The 20315-nt window shown below is 47.0% G+C and overlaps 32 non-coding genes across 32 annotated transcripts; all 32 read right to left on the bottom strand.

Moving 5' to 3' along the window:
- Nucleotides 1-643: 643 nt before the first annotated feature.
- On the bottom strand, nt 644-717 carry TRNAI-AAU (transfer RNA isoleucine (anticodon AAU)). The gene has a single exon. It is a non-coding gene; the product is annotated as a tRNA-Ile (tRNA).
- A 234-nt stretch (nt 718-951) lies between these two features.
- Nucleotides 952-1023, bottom strand: TRNAD-GUC (transfer RNA aspartic acid (anticodon GUC)). The gene has a single exon. It is a non-coding gene; the product is annotated as a tRNA-Asp (tRNA).
- An 874-nt stretch (nt 1024-1897) lies between these two features.
- Nucleotides 1898-1971, bottom strand: TRNAI-AAU (transfer RNA isoleucine (anticodon AAU)). The gene has a single exon. It is a non-coding gene; the product is annotated as a tRNA-Ile (tRNA).
- A 236-nt stretch (nt 1972-2207) lies between these two features.
- Nucleotides 2208-2279, bottom strand: TRNAD-GUC (transfer RNA aspartic acid (anticodon GUC)). Its single transcript has one exon. It is a non-coding gene; the product is annotated as a tRNA-Asp (tRNA).
- Nucleotides 2280-3153: 874 nt separating this feature from the next.
- On the bottom strand, nt 3154-3227 carry TRNAI-AAU (transfer RNA isoleucine (anticodon AAU)). The gene has a single exon. It is a non-coding gene; the product is annotated as a tRNA-Ile (tRNA).
- Nucleotides 3228-3461: 234 nt separating this feature from the next.
- TRNAD-GUC (transfer RNA aspartic acid (anticodon GUC)) lies at nt 3462-3533 on the bottom strand. The gene has a single exon. It is a non-coding gene; the product is annotated as a tRNA-Asp (tRNA).
- Nucleotides 3534-4407: 874 nt separating this feature from the next.
- TRNAI-AAU (transfer RNA isoleucine (anticodon AAU)) lies at nt 4408-4481 on the bottom strand. Its single transcript has one exon. It is a non-coding gene; the product is annotated as a tRNA-Ile (tRNA).
- Nucleotides 4482-4717: 236 nt separating this feature from the next.
- On the bottom strand, nt 4718-4789 carry TRNAD-GUC (transfer RNA aspartic acid (anticodon GUC)). The gene has a single exon. It is a non-coding gene; the product is annotated as a tRNA-Asp (tRNA).
- An 874-nt stretch (nt 4790-5663) lies between these two features.
- On the bottom strand, nt 5664-5737 carry TRNAI-AAU (transfer RNA isoleucine (anticodon AAU)). Its single transcript has one exon. It is a non-coding gene; the product is annotated as a tRNA-Ile (tRNA).
- A 239-nt stretch (nt 5738-5976) lies between these two features.
- Nucleotides 5977-6048, bottom strand: TRNAD-GUC (transfer RNA aspartic acid (anticodon GUC)). The gene has a single exon. It is a non-coding gene; the product is annotated as a tRNA-Asp (tRNA).
- Nucleotides 6049-6922: 874 nt separating this feature from the next.
- TRNAI-AAU (transfer RNA isoleucine (anticodon AAU)) lies at nt 6923-6996 on the bottom strand. Its single transcript has one exon. It is a non-coding gene; the product is annotated as a tRNA-Ile (tRNA).
- A 237-nt stretch (nt 6997-7233) lies between these two features.
- On the bottom strand, nt 7234-7305 carry TRNAD-GUC (transfer RNA aspartic acid (anticodon GUC)). Its single transcript has one exon. It is a non-coding gene; the product is annotated as a tRNA-Asp (tRNA).
- An 874-nt stretch (nt 7306-8179) lies between these two features.
- Nucleotides 8180-8253, bottom strand: TRNAI-AAU (transfer RNA isoleucine (anticodon AAU)). Its single transcript has one exon. It is a non-coding gene; the product is annotated as a tRNA-Ile (tRNA).
- Nucleotides 8254-8491: 238 nt separating this feature from the next.
- TRNAD-GUC (transfer RNA aspartic acid (anticodon GUC)) lies at nt 8492-8563 on the bottom strand. The gene has a single exon. It is a non-coding gene; the product is annotated as a tRNA-Asp (tRNA).
- Nucleotides 8564-9437: 874 nt separating this feature from the next.
- TRNAI-AAU (transfer RNA isoleucine (anticodon AAU)) lies at nt 9438-9511 on the bottom strand. The gene has a single exon. It is a non-coding gene; the product is annotated as a tRNA-Ile (tRNA).
- A 234-nt stretch (nt 9512-9745) lies between these two features.
- On the bottom strand, nt 9746-9817 carry TRNAD-GUC (transfer RNA aspartic acid (anticodon GUC)). The gene has a single exon. It is a non-coding gene; the product is annotated as a tRNA-Asp (tRNA).
- An 874-nt stretch (nt 9818-10691) lies between these two features.
- TRNAI-AAU (transfer RNA isoleucine (anticodon AAU)) lies at nt 10692-10765 on the bottom strand. The gene has a single exon. It is a non-coding gene; the product is annotated as a tRNA-Ile (tRNA).
- Nucleotides 10766-10999: 234 nt separating this feature from the next.
- On the bottom strand, nt 11000-11071 carry TRNAD-GUC (transfer RNA aspartic acid (anticodon GUC)). Its single transcript has one exon. It is a non-coding gene; the product is annotated as a tRNA-Asp (tRNA).
- An 874-nt stretch (nt 11072-11945) lies between these two features.
- Nucleotides 11946-12019, bottom strand: TRNAI-AAU (transfer RNA isoleucine (anticodon AAU)). Its single transcript has one exon. It is a non-coding gene; the product is annotated as a tRNA-Ile (tRNA).
- A 234-nt stretch (nt 12020-12253) lies between these two features.
- On the bottom strand, nt 12254-12325 carry TRNAD-GUC (transfer RNA aspartic acid (anticodon GUC)). The gene has a single exon. It is a non-coding gene; the product is annotated as a tRNA-Asp (tRNA).
- Nucleotides 12326-12947: 622 nt separating this feature from the next.
- Nucleotides 12948-13021, bottom strand: TRNAI-AAU (transfer RNA isoleucine (anticodon AAU)). Its single transcript has one exon. It is a non-coding gene; the product is annotated as a tRNA-Ile (tRNA).
- Nucleotides 13022-13248: 227 nt separating this feature from the next.
- Nucleotides 13249-13320, bottom strand: TRNAD-GUC (transfer RNA aspartic acid (anticodon GUC)). Its single transcript has one exon. It is a non-coding gene; the product is annotated as a tRNA-Asp (tRNA).
- An 874-nt stretch (nt 13321-14194) lies between these two features.
- On the bottom strand, nt 14195-14268 carry TRNAI-AAU (transfer RNA isoleucine (anticodon AAU)). Its single transcript has one exon. It is a non-coding gene; the product is annotated as a tRNA-Ile (tRNA).
- Nucleotides 14269-14505: 237 nt separating this feature from the next.
- Nucleotides 14506-14577, bottom strand: TRNAD-GUC (transfer RNA aspartic acid (anticodon GUC)). The gene has a single exon. It is a non-coding gene; the product is annotated as a tRNA-Asp (tRNA).
- An 874-nt stretch (nt 14578-15451) lies between these two features.
- Nucleotides 15452-15525, bottom strand: TRNAI-AAU (transfer RNA isoleucine (anticodon AAU)). The gene has a single exon. It is a non-coding gene; the product is annotated as a tRNA-Ile (tRNA).
- Nucleotides 15526-15759: 234 nt separating this feature from the next.
- TRNAD-GUC (transfer RNA aspartic acid (anticodon GUC)) lies at nt 15760-15831 on the bottom strand. The gene has a single exon. It is a non-coding gene; the product is annotated as a tRNA-Asp (tRNA).
- An 874-nt stretch (nt 15832-16705) lies between these two features.
- On the bottom strand, nt 16706-16779 carry TRNAI-AAU (transfer RNA isoleucine (anticodon AAU)). Its single transcript has one exon. It is a non-coding gene; the product is annotated as a tRNA-Ile (tRNA).
- Nucleotides 16780-17016: 237 nt separating this feature from the next.
- TRNAD-GUC (transfer RNA aspartic acid (anticodon GUC)) lies at nt 17017-17088 on the bottom strand. Its single transcript has one exon. It is a non-coding gene; the product is annotated as a tRNA-Asp (tRNA).
- Nucleotides 17089-17962: 874 nt separating this feature from the next.
- On the bottom strand, nt 17963-18036 carry TRNAI-AAU (transfer RNA isoleucine (anticodon AAU)). The gene has a single exon. It is a non-coding gene; the product is annotated as a tRNA-Ile (tRNA).
- A 238-nt stretch (nt 18037-18274) lies between these two features.
- TRNAD-GUC (transfer RNA aspartic acid (anticodon GUC)) lies at nt 18275-18346 on the bottom strand. Its single transcript has one exon. It is a non-coding gene; the product is annotated as a tRNA-Asp (tRNA).
- An 874-nt stretch (nt 18347-19220) lies between these two features.
- Nucleotides 19221-19294, bottom strand: TRNAI-AAU (transfer RNA isoleucine (anticodon AAU)). The gene has a single exon. It is a non-coding gene; the product is annotated as a tRNA-Ile (tRNA).
- Nucleotides 19295-19528: 234 nt separating this feature from the next.
- Nucleotides 19529-19600, bottom strand: TRNAD-GUC (transfer RNA aspartic acid (anticodon GUC)). The gene has a single exon. It is a non-coding gene; the product is annotated as a tRNA-Asp (tRNA).
- Nucleotides 19601-20315: the final 715 nt, after the last annotated feature.

Raw genomic sequence — 20315 nt, 5'->3', positions numbered from 1 at the left:
CTATAGTGTCTGGGAGATTTAGTCAAACTTTTGCTCGGTTGACAACTATGGCCTCATTCACACAGCGGTTTTTTCTAGGCAGCACACTGACCCTAGAAGGATCTAGTGTCCTTAACAAGGGCGAAGAGATAGTAGAAGTGGTTATTAGCCATTTTTACCCTACATACAGGAGCCTCAATACTGAATAGAAGCAGGAAGTAGCGCAAATAAACTTTGACATCCAGGTACCTTTATAGATGATGTTTGCTCTTATTGGAGTCTTTCTCATCCTTTTTGTTTCCATCTGTTCTAGATGCCATGATAACTTTGGACATGCTCTGCTCATCTCTGCAGACAATTCCCTCTTCTCCGCTCTTCTGCAGGACATGTCGATGGGGTGTCCTTGAATAGCAAGGACACCGTGTAGTTTATCAACAATGACACAAATGTCAACAGCAAAATCCACACCAACTATAGTTAGTAAATGCCTGCTACAGGCTTCAATTAACACCACAACATAGAGACAACTACTTCTGCAAATCAGTTAGGCACACGATTCGAGACGGTAAACACTGTGAGCAAAATGCGGAATCGGAAGAAACCAGCTTCAGCATCGATCTACCTGGGATGAAACTAGTGAACATGACCTCTAAAAAGCTGCTCCTGGCCCGTACGGGGATCGAACCCGCGACCTTGGCGTTATTAGCACCACGCTCTAACCAACTGAGCTAACCGGCCATGGGTGTGGCATTACGTCCCTGCAGGGAAAAAAATGGAAAGCTGTACGAGCGCGATCCTTTTTTTTTTTTTTTAGGGGGGGGGGGGATGGATTTAGCACACATGTAGGGACTTTTGGTGGTAGACGCATATGTAACGCGTGACAGTCGAACAATAAAAGATCAAAAGCTCCTGCTTATGAAGATATTGCCGGATCAATCAGGTTCACGTAGCAGTGGCAAGGACATAAGAAACCTCCCCGTCGGGGAATCGAACCCCGGTCTCCCGCGTGACAGGCGGGGATACTCACCACTATACTAACGAGGATTGGCTGCGTCGAAGCCTCTGACATCACACTCCGAGAAAGTGCACACGAGGCATGTGAGTGCTCAGAGGATCCACTGTGGGCCCTGCTCATTTTTCCTTTTTTGCACTTTCAGATAAGAGAGGTGAGACTGTGAAGAAAACTGCCATTTTGCCCTCACTGGCCAGAGTCAGTGCTCCTTTGGATGAGAGAAATGGGCCAGCCAGCAGACATCCGAATGATGGCAAAGCTGTCTATAGTGTCTGGGAGATTTAGTCAAACTTTTGCTCGGCTGACAACTATGGCCTCATTCACACAGCGGTTTTTTCTAGGCAGCACACTGACCCTAGAAGGATCTAGTGTCCTTAACAAGGGCGAAGAGATAGTAGAAGTGGTTATTAGCCATTTTTACCCTACATACAGGAGCCTCAATACTGAATAGAAGCAGGAAGTAGCGCAAATAAACTTTGACATCCAGGTACCTTTATAGATGATGTTTGCTCTTATTGGAGTCTTTCTCATCCTTTTTGTTTCCATCTGTTCTAGATGCCATGATAACTTTGGACATGCTCTGCTCATCTCTGCAGACAATTCCCTCTTCTCCGCTCTTCTGCAGGACATGTCGATGGGGTGTCCTTGAATAGCAAGGACACCGTGTAGTTTATCAACAATGACACAAATGTCAACAGCAAAATCCACACCAACTATAGTTAGTAAATGCCTGCTACAGGCTTCAATTAACACCACAACATAGAGACAACTACTTCTGCAAATCAGTTAGGCACACGATTCGAGACGGTAAACACTGTGAGCAAAATGCGGAATCGGAAGAAACCAGCTTCAGCATCGATCTACCTGGGATGAAACTAGTGAACATGACCTCTAAAAAGCTGCTCCTGGCCCGTACGGGGATCGAACCCGCGACCTTGGCGTTATTAGCACCACGCTCTAACCAACTGAGCTAACCGGCCATGGGTGTGGCATTACGTCCCTGCCGGGAAAAAAATGGAAAGCTGTACGAGCGCGATCCTTTTTTTTTTTTTTTAGGGGGGGGGGGGGGATGGATTTAGCACACATGTAGGGACTTTTGGTGGTAGACGCATATGTAACGCGTGACAGTCGAACAATAAAAGATCAAAAGCTCCTGCTTATGAAGATATTGCCGGATCAATCAGGTTCACGTAGCAGTGGCAAGAACATAAGAAACCTCCCCGTCGGGGAATCGAACCCCGGTCTCCCGCATGACAGGCGGGGATACTCACCACTATACTAACGAGGATTGGCTGCGTCGAAACCTCTGACATCACACTCCGAGAAAGTGCACACGAGGCATGTGAGTGCTCAGAGGATCCACTGTGGGCCCTGCTCATTTTTCCTTTTTTGCACTTTCAGATAAGAGAGGTGAGACTGTGAAGAAAACTGCCATTTTGCCCTCACTGGCCAGAGTCAGTGCTCCTTTGGATGAGAGAAATGGGCCAGCCAGCAGACATCCGAATGATGGCAAAGCTGTCTATAGTGTCTGGGAGATTTAGTCAAACTTTTGCTCGGCTGACAACTATGGCCTCATTCACACAGCGGTTTTTTCTAGGCAGCACACTGACCCTAGAAGGATCTAGTGTCCTTAACAAGGGCGAAGAGATAGTAGAAGTGGTTATTAGCCATTTTTACCCTACATACAGGAGCCTCAATACTGAATAGAAGCAGGAAGTAGCGCAAATAAACTTTGACATCCAGGTACCTTTATAGATGATGTTTGCTCTTATTGGAGTCTTTCTCATCCTTTTTGTTTCCATCTGTTCTAGATGCCATGATAACTTTGGACATGCTCTGCTCATCTCTGCAGACAATTCCCTCTTCTCCGCTCTTCTGCAGGACATGTCGATGGGGTGTCCTTGAATAGCAAGGACACCGTGTAGTTTATCAACAATGACACAAATGTCAACAGCAAAATCCACACCAACTATAGTTAGTAAATGCCTGCTACAGGCTTCAATTAACACCACAACATAGAGACAACTACTTCTGCAAATCAGTTAGGCACACGATTCGAGACGGTAAACACTGTGAGCAAAATGCGGAATCGGAAGAAACCAGCTTCAGCATCGATCTACCTGGGATGAAACTAGTGAACATGACCTCTAAAAAGCTGCTCCTGGCCCGTACGGGGATCGAACCCGCGACCTTGGCGTTATTAGCACCACGCTCTAACCAACTGAGCTAACCGGCCATGGGTGTGGCATTACGTCCCTGCAGGGAAAAAAATGGAAAGCTGTACGAGCGCGATCCTTTTTTTTTTTTTTTAGGGGGGGGGGGGATGGATTTAGCACACATGTAGGGACTTTTGGTGGTAGACGCATATGTAACGCGTGACAGTCGAACAATAAAAGATCAAAAGCTCCTGCTTATGAAGATATTGCCGGATCAATCAGGTTCACGTAGCAGTGGCAAGGACATAAGAAACCTCCCCGTCGGGGAATCGAACCCCGGTCTCCCGCGTGACAGGCGGGGATACTCACCACTATACTAACGAGGATTGGCTGCGTCGAAACCTCTGACATCACACTCCGAGAAAGTGCACACGAGGCATGTGAGTGCTCAGAGGATCCACTGTGGGCCCTGCTCATTTTTCCTTTTTTGCACTTTCAGATAAGAGAGGTGAGACTGTGAAGAAAACTGCCATTTTGCCCTCACTGGCCAGAGTCAGTGCTCCTTTGGATGAGAGAAATGGGCCAGCCAGCAGACATCCGAATGATGGCAAAGCTGTCTATAGTGTCTGGGAGATTTAGTCAAACTTTTGCTCGGCTGACAACTATGGCCTCATTCACACAGCGGTTTTTTCTAGGCAGCACACTGACCCTAGAAGGATCTAGTGTCCTTAACAAGGGCGAAGAGATAGTAGAAGTGGTTATTAGCCATTTTTACCCTACATACAGGAGCCTCAATACTGAATAGAAGCAGGAAGTAGCGCAAATAAACTTTGACATCCAGGTACCTTTATAGATGATGTTTGCTCTTATTGGAGTCTTTCTCATCCTTTTTGTTTCCATCTGTTCTAGATGCCATGATAACTTTGGACATGCTCTGCTCATCTCTGCAGACAATTCCCTCTTCTCCGCTCTTCTGCAGGACATGTCGATGGGGTGTCCTTGAATAGCAAGGACACCGTGTAGTTTATCAACAATGACACAAATGTCAACAGCAAAATCCACACCAACTATAGTTAGTAAATGCCTGCTACAGGCTTCAATTAACACCACAACATAGAGACAACTACTTCTGCAAATCAGTTAGGCACACGATTCGAGACGGTAAACACTGTGAGCAAAATGCGGAATCGGAAGAAACCAGCTTCAGCATCGATCTACCTGGGATGAAACTAGTGAACATGACCTCTAAAAAGCTGCTCCTGGCCCGTACGGGGATCGAACCCGCGACCTTGGCGTTATTAGCACCACGCTCTAACCAACTGAGCTAACCGGCCATGGGTGTGGCATTACGTCCCTGCCGGGAAAAAAATGGAAAGCTGTACGAGCGCGATCCTTTTTTTTTTTTTTTAGGGGGGGGGGGGGGATGGATTTAGCACACATGTAGGGACTTTTGGTGGTAGACGCATATGTAACGCGTGACAGTCGAACAATAAAAGATCAAAAGCTCCTGCTTATGAAGATATTGCCGGATCAATCAGGTTCACGTAGCAGTGGCAAGAACATAAGAAACCTCCCCGTCGGGGAATCGAACCCCGGTCTCCCGCGTGACAGGCGGGGATACTCACCACTATACTAACGAGGATTGGCTGCGTCGAAACCTCTGACATCACACTCCGAGAAAGTGCACACGAGGCATGTGAGTGCTCAGAGGATCCACTGTGGGCCCTGCTCATTTTTCCTTTTTTGCACTTTCAGATAAGAGAGGTGAGACTGTGAAGAAAACTGCCATTTTGCCCTCACTGGCCAGAGTCAGTGCTCCTTTGGATGAGAGAAATGGGCCAGCCAGCAGACATCCGAATGATGGCAAAGCTGTCTATAGTGTCTGGGAGATTTAGTCAAACTTTTGCTCGGCTGACAACTATGGCCTCATTCACACAGCGGTTTTTTCTAGGCAGCACACTGACCCTAGAAGGATCTAGTGTCCTTAACAAGGGCGAAGAGATAGTAGAAGTGGTTATTAGCCATTTTTACCCTACATACAGGAGCCTCAATACTGAATAGAAGCAGGAAGTAGCGCAAATAAACTTTGACATCCAGGTACCTTTATAGATGATGTTTGCTCTTATTGGAGTCTTTCTCATCCTTTTTGTTTCCATCTGTTCTAGATGCCATGATAACTTTGGACATGCTCTGCTCATCTCTGCAGACAATTCCCTCTTCTCCGCTCTTCTGCAGGACATGTCGATGGGGTGTCCTTGAATAGCAAGGACACCTTGTAGTTTATCAACAATGACACAAATGTCAACAGCAAAATCCACACCAACTATAGTTAGTAAATGCCTGCTACAGGCTTCAATTAACACCACAACATAGAGACAACTACTTCTGCAAATCAGTTAGGCACACGATTCGAGACGGTAAACACTGTGAGCAAAATGCGGAATCGGAAGAAACCAGCTTCAGCATCGATCTACCTGGGATGAAACTAGTGAACATGACCTCTAAAAAGCTGCTCCTGGCCCGTACGGGGATCGAACCCGCGACCTTGGCGTTATTAGCACCACGCTCTAACCAACTGAGCTAACCGGCCATGGGTGTGGCATTACGTCCCTGCCGGGAAAAAAATGGAAAGCTGTACGAGCGCGATCCTTTTTTTTTTTTTTTAGGGGGGGGGGGGGGGGGATGGATTTAGCACACATGTAGGGACTTTTGGTGGTAGACGCATATGTAACGCGTGACAGTCGAACAATAAAAGATCAAAAGCTCCTGCTTATGAAGATATTGCCGGATCAATCAGGTTCACGTAGCAGTGGCAAGAACATAAGAAACCTCCCCGTCGGGGAATCGAACCCCGGTCTCCCGCGTGACAGGCGGGGATACTCACCACTATACTAACGAGGATTGGCTGCGTCAAAACCTCTGACATCACACTCCGAGAAAGTGCACACGAGGCATGTGAGTGCTCAGAGGATCCACTGTGGGCCCTGCTCATTTTTCCTTTTTTGCACTTTCAGATAAGAGAGGTGAGACTGTGAAGAAAACTGCCATTTTGCCCTCACTGGCCAGAGTCAGTGCTCCTTTGGATGAGAGAAATGGGCCAGCCAGCAGACATCCGAATGATGGCAAAGCTGTCTATAGTGTCTGGGAGATTTAGTCAAACTTTTGCTCGGCTGACAACTATGGCCTCATTCACACAGCGGTTTTTTCTAGGCAGCACACTGACCCTAGAAGGATCTAGTGTCCTTAACAAGGGCGAAGAGATAGTAGAAGTGGTTATTAGCCATTTTTACCCTACATACAGGAGCCTCAATACTGAATAGAAGCAGGAAGTAGCGCAAATAAACTTTGACATCCAGGTACCTTTATAGATGATGTTTGCTCTTATTGGAGTCTTTCTCATCCTTTTTGTTTCCATCTGTTCTAGATGCCATGATAACTTTGGACATGCTCTGCTCATCTCTGCAGACAATTCCCTCTTCTCCGCTCTTCTGCAGGACATGTCGATGGGGTGTCCTTGAATAGCAAGGACACCGTGTAGTTTATCAACAATGACACAAATGTCAACAGCAAAATCCACACCAACTATAGTTAGTAAATGCCTGCTACAGGCTTCAATTAACACCACAACATAGAGACAACTACTTCTGCAAATCAGTTAGGCACACGATTCGAGACGGTAAACACTGTGAGCAAAATGCGGAATCGGAAGAAACCAGCTTCAGCATCGATCTACCTGGGATGAAACTAGTGAACATGACCTCTAAAAAGCTGCTCCTGGCCCGTACGGGGATCGAACCCGCGACCTTGGCGTTATTAGCACCACGCTCTAACCAACTGAGCTAACCGGCCATGGGTGTGGCATTACGTCCCTGCCGGGAAAAAAATGGAAAGCTGTACGAGCGCGATCCTTTTTTTTTTTTTTTAGGGGGGGGGGGGGGGATGGATTTAGCACACATGTAGGGACTTTTGGTGGTAGACGCATATGTAACGCGTGACAGTCGAACAATAAAAGATCAAAAGCTCCTGCTTATGAAGATATTGCCGGATCAATCAGGTTCACGTAGCAGTGGCAAGAACATAAGAAACCTCCCCGTCGGGGAATCGAACCCCGGTCTCCCGCGTGACAGGCGGGGATACTCACCACTATACTAACGAGGATTGGCTGCGTCGAAACCTCTGACATCACACTCCGAGAAAGTGCACACGAGGCATGTGAGTGCTCAGAGGATCCACTGTGGGCCCTGCTCATTTTTCCTTTTTTGCACTTTCAGATAAGAGAGGTGAGACTGTGAAGAAAACTGCCATTTTGCCCTCACTGGCCAGAGTCAGTGCTCCTTTGGATGAGAGAAATGGGCCAGCCAGCAGACATCCGAATGATGGCAAAGCTGTCTATAGTGTCTGGGAGATTTAGTCAAACTTTTGCTCGGCTGACAACTATGGCCTCATTCACACAGCGGTTTTTTCTAGGCAGCACACTGACCCTAGAAGGATCTAGTGTCCTTAACAAGGGCGAAGAGATAGTAGAAGTGGTTATTAGCCATTTTTACCCTACATACAGGAGCCTCAATACTGAATAGAAGCAGGAAGTAGCGCAAATAAACTTTGACATCCAGGTACCTTTATAGATGATGTTTGCTCTTATTGGAGTCTTTCTCATCCTTTTTGTTTCCATCTGTTCTAGATGCCATGATAACTTTGGACATGCTCTGCTCATCTCTGCAGACAATTCCCTCTTCTCCGCTCTTCTGCAGGACATGTCGATGGGGTGTCCTTGAATAGCAAGGACACCGTGTAGTTTATCAACAATGACACAAATGTCAACAGCAAAATCCACACCAACTATAGTTAGTAAATGCCTGCTACAGGCTTCAATTAACACCACAACATAGAGACAACTACTTCTGCAAATCAGTTAGGCACACGATTCGAGACGGTAAACACTGTGAGCAAAATGCGGAATCGGAAGAAACCAGCTTCAGCATCGATCTACCTGGGATGAAACTAGTGAACATGACCTCTAAAAAGCTGCTCCTGGCCCGTACGGGGATAGAACCCGCGACCTTGGCGTTATTAGCACCACGCTCTAACCAACTGAGCTAACCGGCCATGGGTGTGGCATTACGTCCCTGCCGGGAAAAAAATGGAAAGCTGTACGAGCGCGATCCTTTTTTTTTTTTTTTAGGGGGGGGGGGGGGGGATGGATTTAGCACACATGTAGGGACTTTTGGTGGTAGACGCATATGTAACGCGTGACAGTCGAACAATAAAAGATCAAAAGCTCCTGCTTATGAAGATATTGCCGGATCAATCAGGTTCACGTAGCAGTGGCAAGAACATAAGAAACCTCCCCGTCGGGGAATCGAACCCCGGTCTCCCGCGTGACAGGCGGGGATACTCACCACTATACTAACGAGGATTGGCTGCGTCGAAACCTCTGACATCACACTCCGAGAAAGTGCACACGAGGCATGTGAGTGCTCAGAGGATCCACTGTGGGCCCTGCTCATTTTTCCTTTTTTGCACTTTCAGATAAGAGAGGTGAGACTGTGAAGAAAACTGCCATTTTGCCCTCACTGGCCAGAGTCAGTGCTCCTTTGGATGAGAGAAATGGGCCAGCCAGCAGACATCCGAATGATGGCAAAGCTGTCTATAGTGTCTGGGAGATTTAGTCAAACTTTTGCTCGGCTGACAACTATGGCCTCATTCACACAGCGGTTTTTTCTAGGCAGCACACTGACCCTAGAAGGATCTAGTGTCCTTAACAAGGGCGAAGAGATAGTAGAAGTGGTTATTAGCCATTTTTACCCTACATACAGGAGCCTCAATACTGAATAGAAGCAGGAAGTAGCGCAAATAAACTTTGACATCCAGGTACCTTTATAGATGATGTTTGCTCTTATTGGAGTCTTTCTCATCCTTTTTGTTTCCATCTGTTCTAGATGCCATGATAACTTTGGACATGCTCTGCTCATCTCTGCAGACAATTCCCTCTTCTCCGCTCTTCTGCAGGACATGTCGATGGGGTGTCCTTGAATAGCAAGGACACCGTGTAGTTTATCAACAATGACACAAATGTCAACAGCAAAATCCACACCAACTATAGTTAGTAAATGCCTGCTACAGGCTTCAATTAACACCACAACATAGAGACAACTACTTCTGCAAATCAGTTAGGCACACGATTCGAGACGGTAAACACTGTGAGCAAAATGCGGAATCGGAAGAAACCAGCTTCAGCATCGATCTACCTGGGATGAAACTAGTGAACATGACCTCTAAAAAGCTGCTCCTGGCCCGTACGGGGATCGAACCCGCGACCTTGGCGTTATTAGCACCACGCTCTAACCAACTGAGCTAACCGGCCATGGGTGTGGCATTACGTCCCTGCAGGGAAAAAAATGGAAAGCTGTACGAGCGCGATCCTTTTTTTTTTTTTTTAGGGGGGGGGGGGATGGATTTAGCACACATGTAGGGACTTTTGGTGGTAGACGCATATGTAACGCGTGACAGTCGAACAATAAAAGATCAAAAGCTCCTGCTTATGAAGATATTGCCGGATCAATCAGGTTCACGTAGCAGTGGCAAGGACATAAGAAACCTCCCCGTCGGGGAATCGAACCCCGGTCTCCCGCGTGACAGGCGGGGATACTCACCACTATACTAACGAGGATTGGCTGCGTCGAAACCTCTGACATCACACTCCGAGAAAGTGCACACGAGGCATGTGAGTGCTCAGAGGATCCACTGTGGGCCCTGCTCATTTTTCCTTTTTTGCACTTTCAGATAAGAGAGGTGAGACTGTGAAGAAAACTGCCATTTTGCCCTCACTGGCCAGAGTCAGTGCTCCTTTGGATGAGAGAAATGGGCCAGCCAGCAGACATCCGAATGATGGCAAAGCTGTCTATAGTGTCTGGGAGATTTAGTCAAACTTTTGCTCGGCTGACAACTATGGCCTCATTCACACAGCGTTTTTTTCTAGGCAGCACACTGACCCTAGAAGGATCTAGTGTCCTTAACAAGGGCGAAGAGATAGTAGAAGTGGTTATTAGCCATTTTTACCCTACATACAGGAGCCTCAATACTGAATAGAAGCAGGAAGTAGCGCAAATAAACTTTGACATCCAGGTACCTTTATAGATGATGTTTGCTCTTATTGGAGTCTTTCTCATCCTTTTTGTTTCCATCTGTTCTAGATGCCATGATAACTTTGGACATGCTCTGCTCATCTCTGCAGACAATTCCCTCTTCTCCGCTCTTCTGCAGGACATGTCGATGGGGTGTCCTTGAATAGCAAGGACACCGTGTAGTTTATCAACAATGACACAAATGTCAACAGCAAAATCCACACCAACTATAGTTAGTAAATGCCTGCTACAGGCTTCAATTAACACCACAACATAGAGACAACTACTTCTGCAAATCAGTTAGGCACACGATTCGAGACGGTAAACACTGTGAGCAAAATGCGGAATCGGAAGAAACCAGCTTCAGCATCGATCTACCTGGGATGAAACTAGTGAACATGACCTCTAAAAAGCTGCTCCTGGCCCGTACGGGGATCGAACCCGCGACCTTGGCGTTATTAGCACCACGCTCTAACCAACTGAGCTAACCGGCCATGGGTGTGGCATTACGTCCCTGCAGGGAAAAAAATGGAAAGCTGTACGAGCGCGATCCTTTTTTTTTTTTTTTAGGGGGGGGGGGGATGGATTTAGCACACATGTAGGGACTTTTGGTGGTAGACGCATATGTAACGCGTGACAGTCGAACAATAAAAGATCAAAAGCTCCTGCTTATGAAGATATTGCCGGATCAATCAGGTTCACGTAGCAGTGGCAAGGACATAAGAAACCTCCCCGTCGGGGAATCGAACCCCGGTCTCCCGCGTGACAGGCGGGGATACTCACCACTATACTAACGAGGATTGGCTGCGTCGAAACCTCTGACATCACACTCCGAGAAAGTGCACACGAGGCATGTGAGTGCTCAGAGGATTCACTGTGGGCCCTGCTCATTTTTCCTTTTTTGCACTTTCAGATAAGAGAGGTGAGACTGTGAAGAAAACTGCCATTTTGCCCTCACTGGCCAGAGTCAGTGCTCCTTTGGATGAGAGAAATGGGCCAGCCAGCAGACATCCGAATGATGGCAAAGCTGTCTATAGTGTCTGGGAGATTTAGTCAAACTTTTGCTCGGCTGACAACTATGGCCTCATTCACACAGCGGTTTTTTCTAGGCAGCACACTGACCCTAGAAGGATCTAGTGTCCTTAACAAGGGCGAAGAGATAGTAGAAGTGGTTATTAGCCATTTTTACCCTACATACAGGAGCCTCAATACTGAATAGAAGCAGGAAGTAGCGCAAATAAACTTTGACATCCAGGTACCTTTATAGATGATGTTTGCTCTTATTGGAGTCTTTCTCATCCTTTTTGTTTCCATCTGTTCTAGATGCCATGATAACTTTGGACATGCTCTGCTCATCTCTGCAGACAATTCCCTCTTCTCCGCTCTTCTGCAGGACATGTCGATGGGGTGTCCTTGAATAGCAAGGACACCGTGTAGTTTATCAACAATGACACAAATGTCAACAGCAAAATCCACACCAACTATAGTTAGTAAATGCCTGCTACAGGCTTCAATTAACACCACAACATAGAGACAACTACTTCTGCAAATCAGTTAGGCACACGATTCGAGACGGTAAACACTGTGAGCAAAATGCGGAATCGGAAGAAACCAGCTTCAGCATCGATCTACCTGGGATGAAACTAGTGAACATGACCTCTAAAAAGCTGCTCCTGGCCCGTACGGGGATCGAACCCGCGACCTTGGCGTTATTAGCACCACGCTCTAACCAACTGAGCTAACCGGCCATGGGTGTGGCATTACGTCCCTGCAGGGAAAAAAATGGAAAGCTGTACGAGCGCGATCCTTTTTTTTTTTTTTTAGGGGGGGGGGGGATGGATTTAGCACACATGTAGGGACTTTTGGTGGTAGACGCATATGTAACGCGTGACAGTCGAACAATAAAAGATCAAAAGCTCCTGCTTATGAAGATATTGCCGGATCAATCAGGTTCACGTAGCAGTGGCAAGAACATAAGAAACCTCCCCGTCGGGGAATCGAACCCCGGTCTCCCGCGTGACAGGCGGGGATACTCACCACTATACTAACGAGGATTGGCTGCGTCGAAACCTCTGACATCACACTCCGAGAAAGTGCACACGAGGCATGTGAGTGCTCAGAGGATCCTCTGTGGGCCCTGCTCATTTTTCCTTTTTTGCACTTTCAGATAAGAGAGGTGAGACTGTGAAGAAAACTGCCATTTTGCCCTCACTGGCCAGAGTCAGTGCTCCTTTGGATGAGAGAAATGGGCCAGCCAGCAGACATCCGAATGATGGCAAAGCTGTCTATAGTGTCTGGGAGATTTAGTCAAACTTTTGCTCGGCTGACAACTATGGCCTCATTCACACAGCGGTTTTTTCTAGGCAGCACACTGACCCTAGAAGGATCTAGTGTCCTTAACAAGGGCGAAGAGATAGTAGAAGTGGTTATTAGCCATAGTTTATCAACAATGACACAAATGTCAACAGCAAAATCCACACCAACTATAGTTAGTAAATGCCTGCTACAGGCTTCAATTAACACCACAACATAGAGACAACTACTTCTGCAAATCAGTTAGGCACACGATTCGAGACGGTAAACACTGTGAGCAAAATGCGGAATCGGAAGAAACCAGCTTCAGCATCGATCTACCTGGGATGAAACTAGTGAACATGACCTCTAAAAAGCTGCTCCTGGCCCGTACGGGGATCGAACCCGCGACCTTGGCGTTATTAGCACCACGCTCTAACCAACTGAGCTAACCGGCCATGGGTGTGGCATTACGTCCCTGCCGGGAAAAAAATGGAAAGCTGTACGAGCGCGATCCTTTTTTTTTTTTTTTAGGGGGGGGGGGGGGGATGGATTTAGCACACATGTAGGGACTTTTGGTGGTAGACGCATATGTAACGCGTGACAGTCGAACAATAAAAGATCAAAAGCTCCTGCTTATGAAGATCAATCAGGTTCACGTAGCAGTGGCAAGGACATAAGAAACCTCCCCGTCGGGGAATCGAACCCCGGTCTCCCGCGTGACAGGCGGGGATACTCACCACTATACTAACGAGGATTGGCTGCGTCGAAACCTCTGACATCACACTCCGAGAAAGTGCACACGAGGCATGTGAGTGCTCAGAGGATCCACTGTGGGCCCTGCTCATTTTTCCTTTTTTGCACTTTCAGATAAGAGAGGTGAGACTGTGAAGAAAACTGCCATTTTGCCCTCACTGGCCAGAGTCAGTGCTCCTTTGGATGAGAGAAATGGGCCAGCCAGCAGACATCCGAATGATGGCAAAGCTGTCTATAGTGTCTGGGAGATTTAGTCAAACTTTTGCTCGGCTGACAACTATGGCCTCATTCACACAGCGGTTTTTTCTAGGCAGCACACTGACCCTAGAAGGATCTAGTGTCCTTAACAAGGGCGAAGAGATAGTAGAAGTGGTTATTAGCCATTTTTACCCTACATACAGGAGCCTCAATACTGAATAGAAGCAGGAAGTAGCGCAAATAAACTTTGACATCCAGGTACCTTTATAGATGATGTTTGCTCTTATTGGAGTCTTTCTCATCCTTTTTGTTTCCATCTGTTCTAGATGCCATGATAACTTTGGACATGCTCTGCTCATCTCTGCAGACAATTCCCTCTTCTCCGCTCTTCTGCAGGACATGTCGATGGGGTGTCCTTGAATAGCAAGGACACCGTGTAGTTTATCAACAATGACACAAATGTCAACAGCAAAATCCACACCAACTATAGTTAGTAAATGCCTGCTACAGGCTTCAATTAACACCACAACATAGAGACAACTACTTCTGCAAATCAGTTAGGCACACGATTCGAGACGGTAAACACTGTGAGCAAAATGCGGAATCGGAAGAAACCAGCTTCAGCATCGATCTACCTGGGATGAAACTAGTGAACATGACCTCTAAAAAGCTGCTCCTGGCCCGTACGGGGATCGAACCCGCGACCTTGGCGTTATTAGCACCACGCTCTAACCAACTGAGCTAACCGGCCATGGGTGTGGCATTACGTCCCTGCAGGGAAAAAAATGGAAAGCTGTACGAGCGCGATCCTTTTTTTTTTTTTTTAGGGGGGGGGGGGGGGATGGATTTAGCACACATGTAGGGACTTTTGGTGGTAGACGCATATGTAACGCGTGACAGTCGAACAATAAAAGATCAAAAGCTCCTGCTTATGAAGATATTGCCGGATCAATCAGGTTCACGTAGCAGTGGCAAGAACATAAGAAACCTCCCCGTCGGGGAATCGAACCCCGGTCTCCCGCGTGACAGGCGGGGATACTCACCACTATACTAACGAGGATTGGCTGCGTCGAAACCTCTGACATCACACTCCGAGAAAGTGCACACGAGGCATGTGAGTGCTCAGAGGATCCACTGTGGGCCCTGCTCATTTTTCCTTTTTTGCACTTTCAGATAAGAGAGGTGAGACTGTGAAGAAAACTGCCATTTTGCCCTCACTGGCCAGAGTCAGTGCTCCTTTGGATGAGAGAAATGGGCCAGCCAGCAGACATCCGAATGATGGCAAAGCTGTCTATAGTGTCTGGGAGATTTAGTCAAACTTTTGCTCGGCTGACAACTATGGCCTCATTCACACAGCGGTTTTTTCTAGGCAGCACACTGACCCTAGAAGGATCTAGTGTCCTTAACAAGGGCGAAGAGATAGTAGAAGTGGTTATTAGCCATTTTTACCCTACATACAGGAGCCTCAATACTGAATAGAAGCAGGAAGTAGCGCAAATAAACTTTGACATCCAGGTACCTTTATAGATGATGTTTGCTCTTATTGGAGTCTTTCTCATCCTTTTTGTTTCCATCTGTTCTAGATGCCATGATAACTTTGGACATGCTCTGCTCATCTCTGCAGACAATTCCCTCTTCTCCGCTCTTCTGCAGGACATGTCGATGGGGTGTCCTTGAATAGCAAGGACACCGTGTAGTTTATCAACAATGACACAAATGTCAACAGCAAAATCCACACCAACTATAGTTAGTAAATGCCTGCTACAGGCTTCAATTAACACCACAACATAGAGACAACTACTTCTGCAAATCAGTTAGGCACACGATTCGAGACGGTAAACACTGTGAGCAAAATGCGGAATCGGAAGAAACCAGCTTCAGCATCGATCTACCTGGGATGAAACTAGTGAACATGACCTCTAAAAAGCTGCTCCTGGCCCGTACGGGGATCGAACCCGCGACCTTGGCGTTATTAGCACCACGCTCTAACCAACTGAGCTAACCGGCCATGGGTGTGGCATTACGTCCCTGCAGGGAAAAAAATGGAAAGCTGTACGAGCGCGATCCTTTTTTTTTTTTTTTAGGGGGGGGGGGGATGGATTTAGCACACATGTAGGGACTTTTGGTGGTAGACGCATATGTAACGCGTGACAGTCGAACAATAAAAGATCAAAAGCTCCTGCTTATGAAGATATTGCCGGATCAATCAGGTTCACGTAGCAGTGGCAAGGACATAAGAAACCTCCCCGTCGGGGAATCGAACCCCGGTCTCCCGCGTGACAGGCGGGGATACTCACCACTATACTAACGAGGATTGGCTGCGTCGAAACCTCTGACATCACACTCCGAGAAAGTGCACACGAGGCATGTGAGTGCTCAGAGGATCCACTGTGGGCCCTGCTCATTTTTCCTTTTTTGCACTTTCAGATAAGAGAGGTGAGACTGTGAAGAAAACTGCCATTTTGCCCTCACTGGCCAGAGTCAGTGCTCCTTTGGATGAGAGAAATGGGCCAGCCAGCAGACATCCGAATGATGGCAAAGCTGTCTATAGTGTCTGGGAGATTTAGTCAAACTTTTGCTCGGCTGACAACTATGGCCTCATTCACACAGCGGTTTTTTCTAGGCAGCACACTGACCCTAGAAGGATCTAGTGTCCTTAACAAGGGCGAAGAGATAGTAGAAGTGGTTATTAGCCATTTTTACCCTACATACAGGAGCCTCAATACTGAATAGAAGCAGGAAGTAGCGCAAATAAACTTTGACATCCAGGTACCTTTATAGATGATGTTTGCTCTTATTGGAGTCTTTCTCATCCTTTTTGTTTCCATCTGTTCTAGATGCCATGATAACTTTGGACATGCTCTGCTCATCTCTGCAGACAATTCCCTCTTCTCCGCTCTTCTGCAGGACATGTCGATGGGGTGTCCTTGAATAGCAAGGACACCTTGTAGTTTATCAACAATGACACAAATGTCAACAGCAAAATCCACACCAACTATAGTTAGTAAATGCCTGCTACAGGCTTCAATTAACACCACAACATAGAGACAACTACTTCTGCAAATCAGTTAGGCACACGATTCGAGACGGTAAACACTGTGAGCAAAATGCGGAATCGGAAGAAACCAGCTTCAGCATCGATCTACCTGGGATGAAACTAGTGAACATGACCTCTAAAAAGCTGCTCCTGGCCCGTACGGGGATCGAACCCGCGACCTTGGCGTTATTAGCACCACGCTCTAACCAACTGAGCTAACCGGCCATGGGTGTGGCATTACGTCCCTGCCGGGAAAAAAATGGAAAGCTGTACGAGCGCGATCCTTTTTTTTTTTTTTTAGGGGGGGGGGGGGGGATGGATTTAGCACACATGTAGGGACTTTTGGTGGTAGACGCATATGTAACGCGTGACAGTCGAACAATAAAAGATCAAAAGCTCCTGCTTATGAAGATATTGCCGGATCAATCAGGTTCACGTAGCAGTGGCAAGAACATAAGAAACCTCCCCGTCGGGGAATCGAACCCCGGTCTCCCGCGTGACAGGCGGGGATACTCACCACTATACTAACGAGGATTGGCTGCGTCGAAACCTCTGACATCACACTCCGAGAAAGTGCACACGAGGCATGTGAGTGCTCAGAGGATCCACTGTGGGCCCTGCTCATTTTTCCTTTTTTGCACTTTCAGATAAGAGAGGTGAGACTGTGAAGAAAACTGCCATTTTGCCCTCACTGGCCAGAGTCAGTGCTCCTTTGGATGAGAGAAATGGGCCAGCCAGCAGACATCCGAATGATGGCAAAGCTGTCTATAGTGTCTGGGAGATTTAGTCAAACTTTTGCTCGGCTGACAACTATGGCCTCATTCACACAGCGGTTTTTTCTAGGCAGCACACTGACCCTAGAAGGATCTAGTGTCCTTAACAAGGGCGAAGAGATAGTAGAAGTGGTTATTAGCCATTTTTACCCTACATACAGGAGCCTCAATACTGAATAGAAGCAGGAAGTAGCGCAAATAAACTTTGACATCCAGGTACCTTTATAGATGATGTTTGCTCTTATTGGAGTCTTTCTCATCCTTTTTGTTTCCATCTGTTCTAGATGCCATGATAACTTTGGACATGCTCTGCTCATCTCTGCAGACAATTCCCTCTTCTCCGCTCTTCTGCAGGACATGTCGATGGGGTGTCCTTGAATAGCAAGGACACCGTGTAGTTTATCAACAATGACACAAATGTCAACAGCAAAATCCACACCAACTATAGTTAGTAAATGCCTGCTACAGGCTTCAATTAACACCACAACATAGAGACAACTACTTCTGCAAATCAGTTAGGCACACGATTCGAGACGGTAAACACTGTGAGCAAAATGCGGAATCGGAAGAAACCAGCTTCAGCATCGATCTACCTGGGATGAAACTAGTGAACATGACCTCTAAAAAGCTGCTCCTGGCCCGTACGGGGATCGAACCCGCGACCTTGGCGTTATTAGCACCACGCTCTAACCAACTGAGCTAACCGGCCATGGGTGTGGCATTACGTCCCTGCCGGGAAAAAAATGGAAAGCTGTACGAGCGCGATCCTTTTTTTTTTTTTTTAGGGGGGGGGGGGGGGGATGGATTTAGCACACATGTAGGGACTTTTGGTGGTAGACGCATATGTAACGCGTGACAGTCGAACAATAAAAGATCAAAAGCTCCTGCTTATGAAGATATTGCCGGATCAATCAGGTTCACGTAGCAGTGGCAAGAACATAAGAAACCTCCCCGTCGGGGAATCGAACCCCGGTCTCCCGCGTGACAGGCGGGGATACTCACCACTATACTAACGAGGATTGGCTGCGTCGAAACCTCTGACATCACACTCCGAGAAAGTGCACACGAGGCATGTGAGTGCTCAGAGGATCCACTGTGGGCCCTGCTCATTTTTCCTTTTTTGCACTTTCAGATAAGAGAGGTGAGACTGTGAAGAAAACTGCCATTTTGCCCTCACTGGCCAGAGTCAGTGCTCCTTTGGATGAGAGAAATGGGCCAGCCAGCAGACATCCGAATGATGGCAAAGCTGTCTATAGTGTCTGGGAGATTTAGTCAAACTTTTGCTCGGCTGACAACTATGGCCTCATTCACACAGCGGTTTTTTCTAGGCAGCACACTGACCCTAGAAGGATCTAGTGTCCTTAACAAGGGCGAAGAGATAGTAGAAGTGGTTATTAGCCATTTTTACCCTACATACAGGAGCCTCAATACTGAATAGAAGCAGGAAGTAGCGCAAATAAACTTTGACATCCAGGTACCTTTATAGATGATGTTTGCTCTTATTGGAGTCTTTCTCATCCTTTTTGTTTCCATCTGTTCTAGATGCCATGATAACTTTGGACATGCTCTGCTCATCTCTGCAGACAATTCCCTCTTCTCCGCTCTTCTGCAGGACATGTCGATGGGGTGTCCTTGAATAGCAAGGACACCGTGTAGTTTATCAACAATGACACAAATGTCAACAGCAAAATCCACACCAACTATAGTTAGTAAATGCCTGCTACAGGCTTCAATTAACACCACAACATAGAGACAACTACTTCTGCAAATCAGTTAGGCACACGATTCGAGACGGTAAACACTGTGAGCAAAATGCGGAATCGGAAGAAACCAGCTTCAGCATCGATCTACCTGGGATGAAACTAGTGAACATGACCTCTAAAAAGCTGCTCCTGGCCCGTACGGGGATCGAACCCGCGACCTTGGCGTTATTAGCACCACGCTCTAACCAACTGAGCTAACCGGCCATGGGTGTGGCATTACGTCCCTGCAGGGAAAAAAATGGAAAGCTGTACGAGCGCGATCCTTTTTTTTTTTTTTTAGGGGGGGGGGGGATGGATTTAGCACACATGTAGGGACTTTTGGTGGTAGACGCATATGTAACGCGTGACAGTCGAACAATAAAAGATCAAAAGCTCCTGCTTATGAAGATATTGCCGGATCAATCAGGTTCACGTAGCAGTGGCAAGGACATAAGAAACCTCCCCGTCGGGGAATCGAACCCCGGTCTCCCGCGTGACAGGCGGGGATACTCACCACTATACTAACGAGGATTGGCTGCGTCGAAACCTCTGACATCACACTCCGAGAAAGTGCACACGAGGCATGTGAGTGCTCAGAGGATCCACTGTGGGCCCTGCTCATTTTTCCTTTTTTGCACTTTCAGATAAGAGAGGTGAGACTGTGAAGAAAACTGCCATTTTGCCCTCACTGGCCAGAGTCAGTGCTCCTTTGGATGAGAGAAATGGGCCAGCCAGCAGACATCCGAATGATGGCAAAGCTGTCTATAGTGTCTGGGAGATTTAGTCAAACTTTTGCTCGGCTGACAACTATGGCCTCATTCACACAGCGGTTTTTTCTAGGCAGCACACTGACCCTAGAAGGATCTAGTGTCCTTAACAAGGGCGAAGAGATAGTAGAAGTGGTTATTAGCCATTTTTACCCTACATACAGGAGCCTCAATACTGAATAGAAGCAGGAAGTAGCGCAAATAAACTTTGACATCCAGGTACCTTTATAGATGATGTTTGCTCTTATTGGAGTCTTTCTCATCCTTTTTGTTTCCATCTGTTCTAGATGCCATGATAACTTTGGACATGCTCTGCTCATCTCTGCAGACAATTCCCTCTTCTCCGCTCTTCTGCAGGACATGTCGATGGGGTGTCCTTGAATAGCAAGGACACCTTGTAGTTTATCAACAATGACACAAATGTCAACAGCAAAATCCACACCAACTATAGTTAGTAAATGCCTGCTACAGGCTTCAAT

This window comes from Dendrobates tinctorius, unplaced genomic scaffold (assembly GCF_039654945.1).
Source record: "Dendrobates tinctorius isolate UK_male_01 unplaced genomic scaffold, ASM3965494v1 ptg000062l, whole genome shotgun sequence".
NCBI classification, from domain to species: domain Eukaryota; kingdom Metazoa; phylum Chordata; class Amphibia; order Anura; family Dendrobatidae; genus Dendrobates; species Dendrobates tinctorius.
This window is presented reverse-complemented; position numbering and strand designations above follow the sequence as displayed.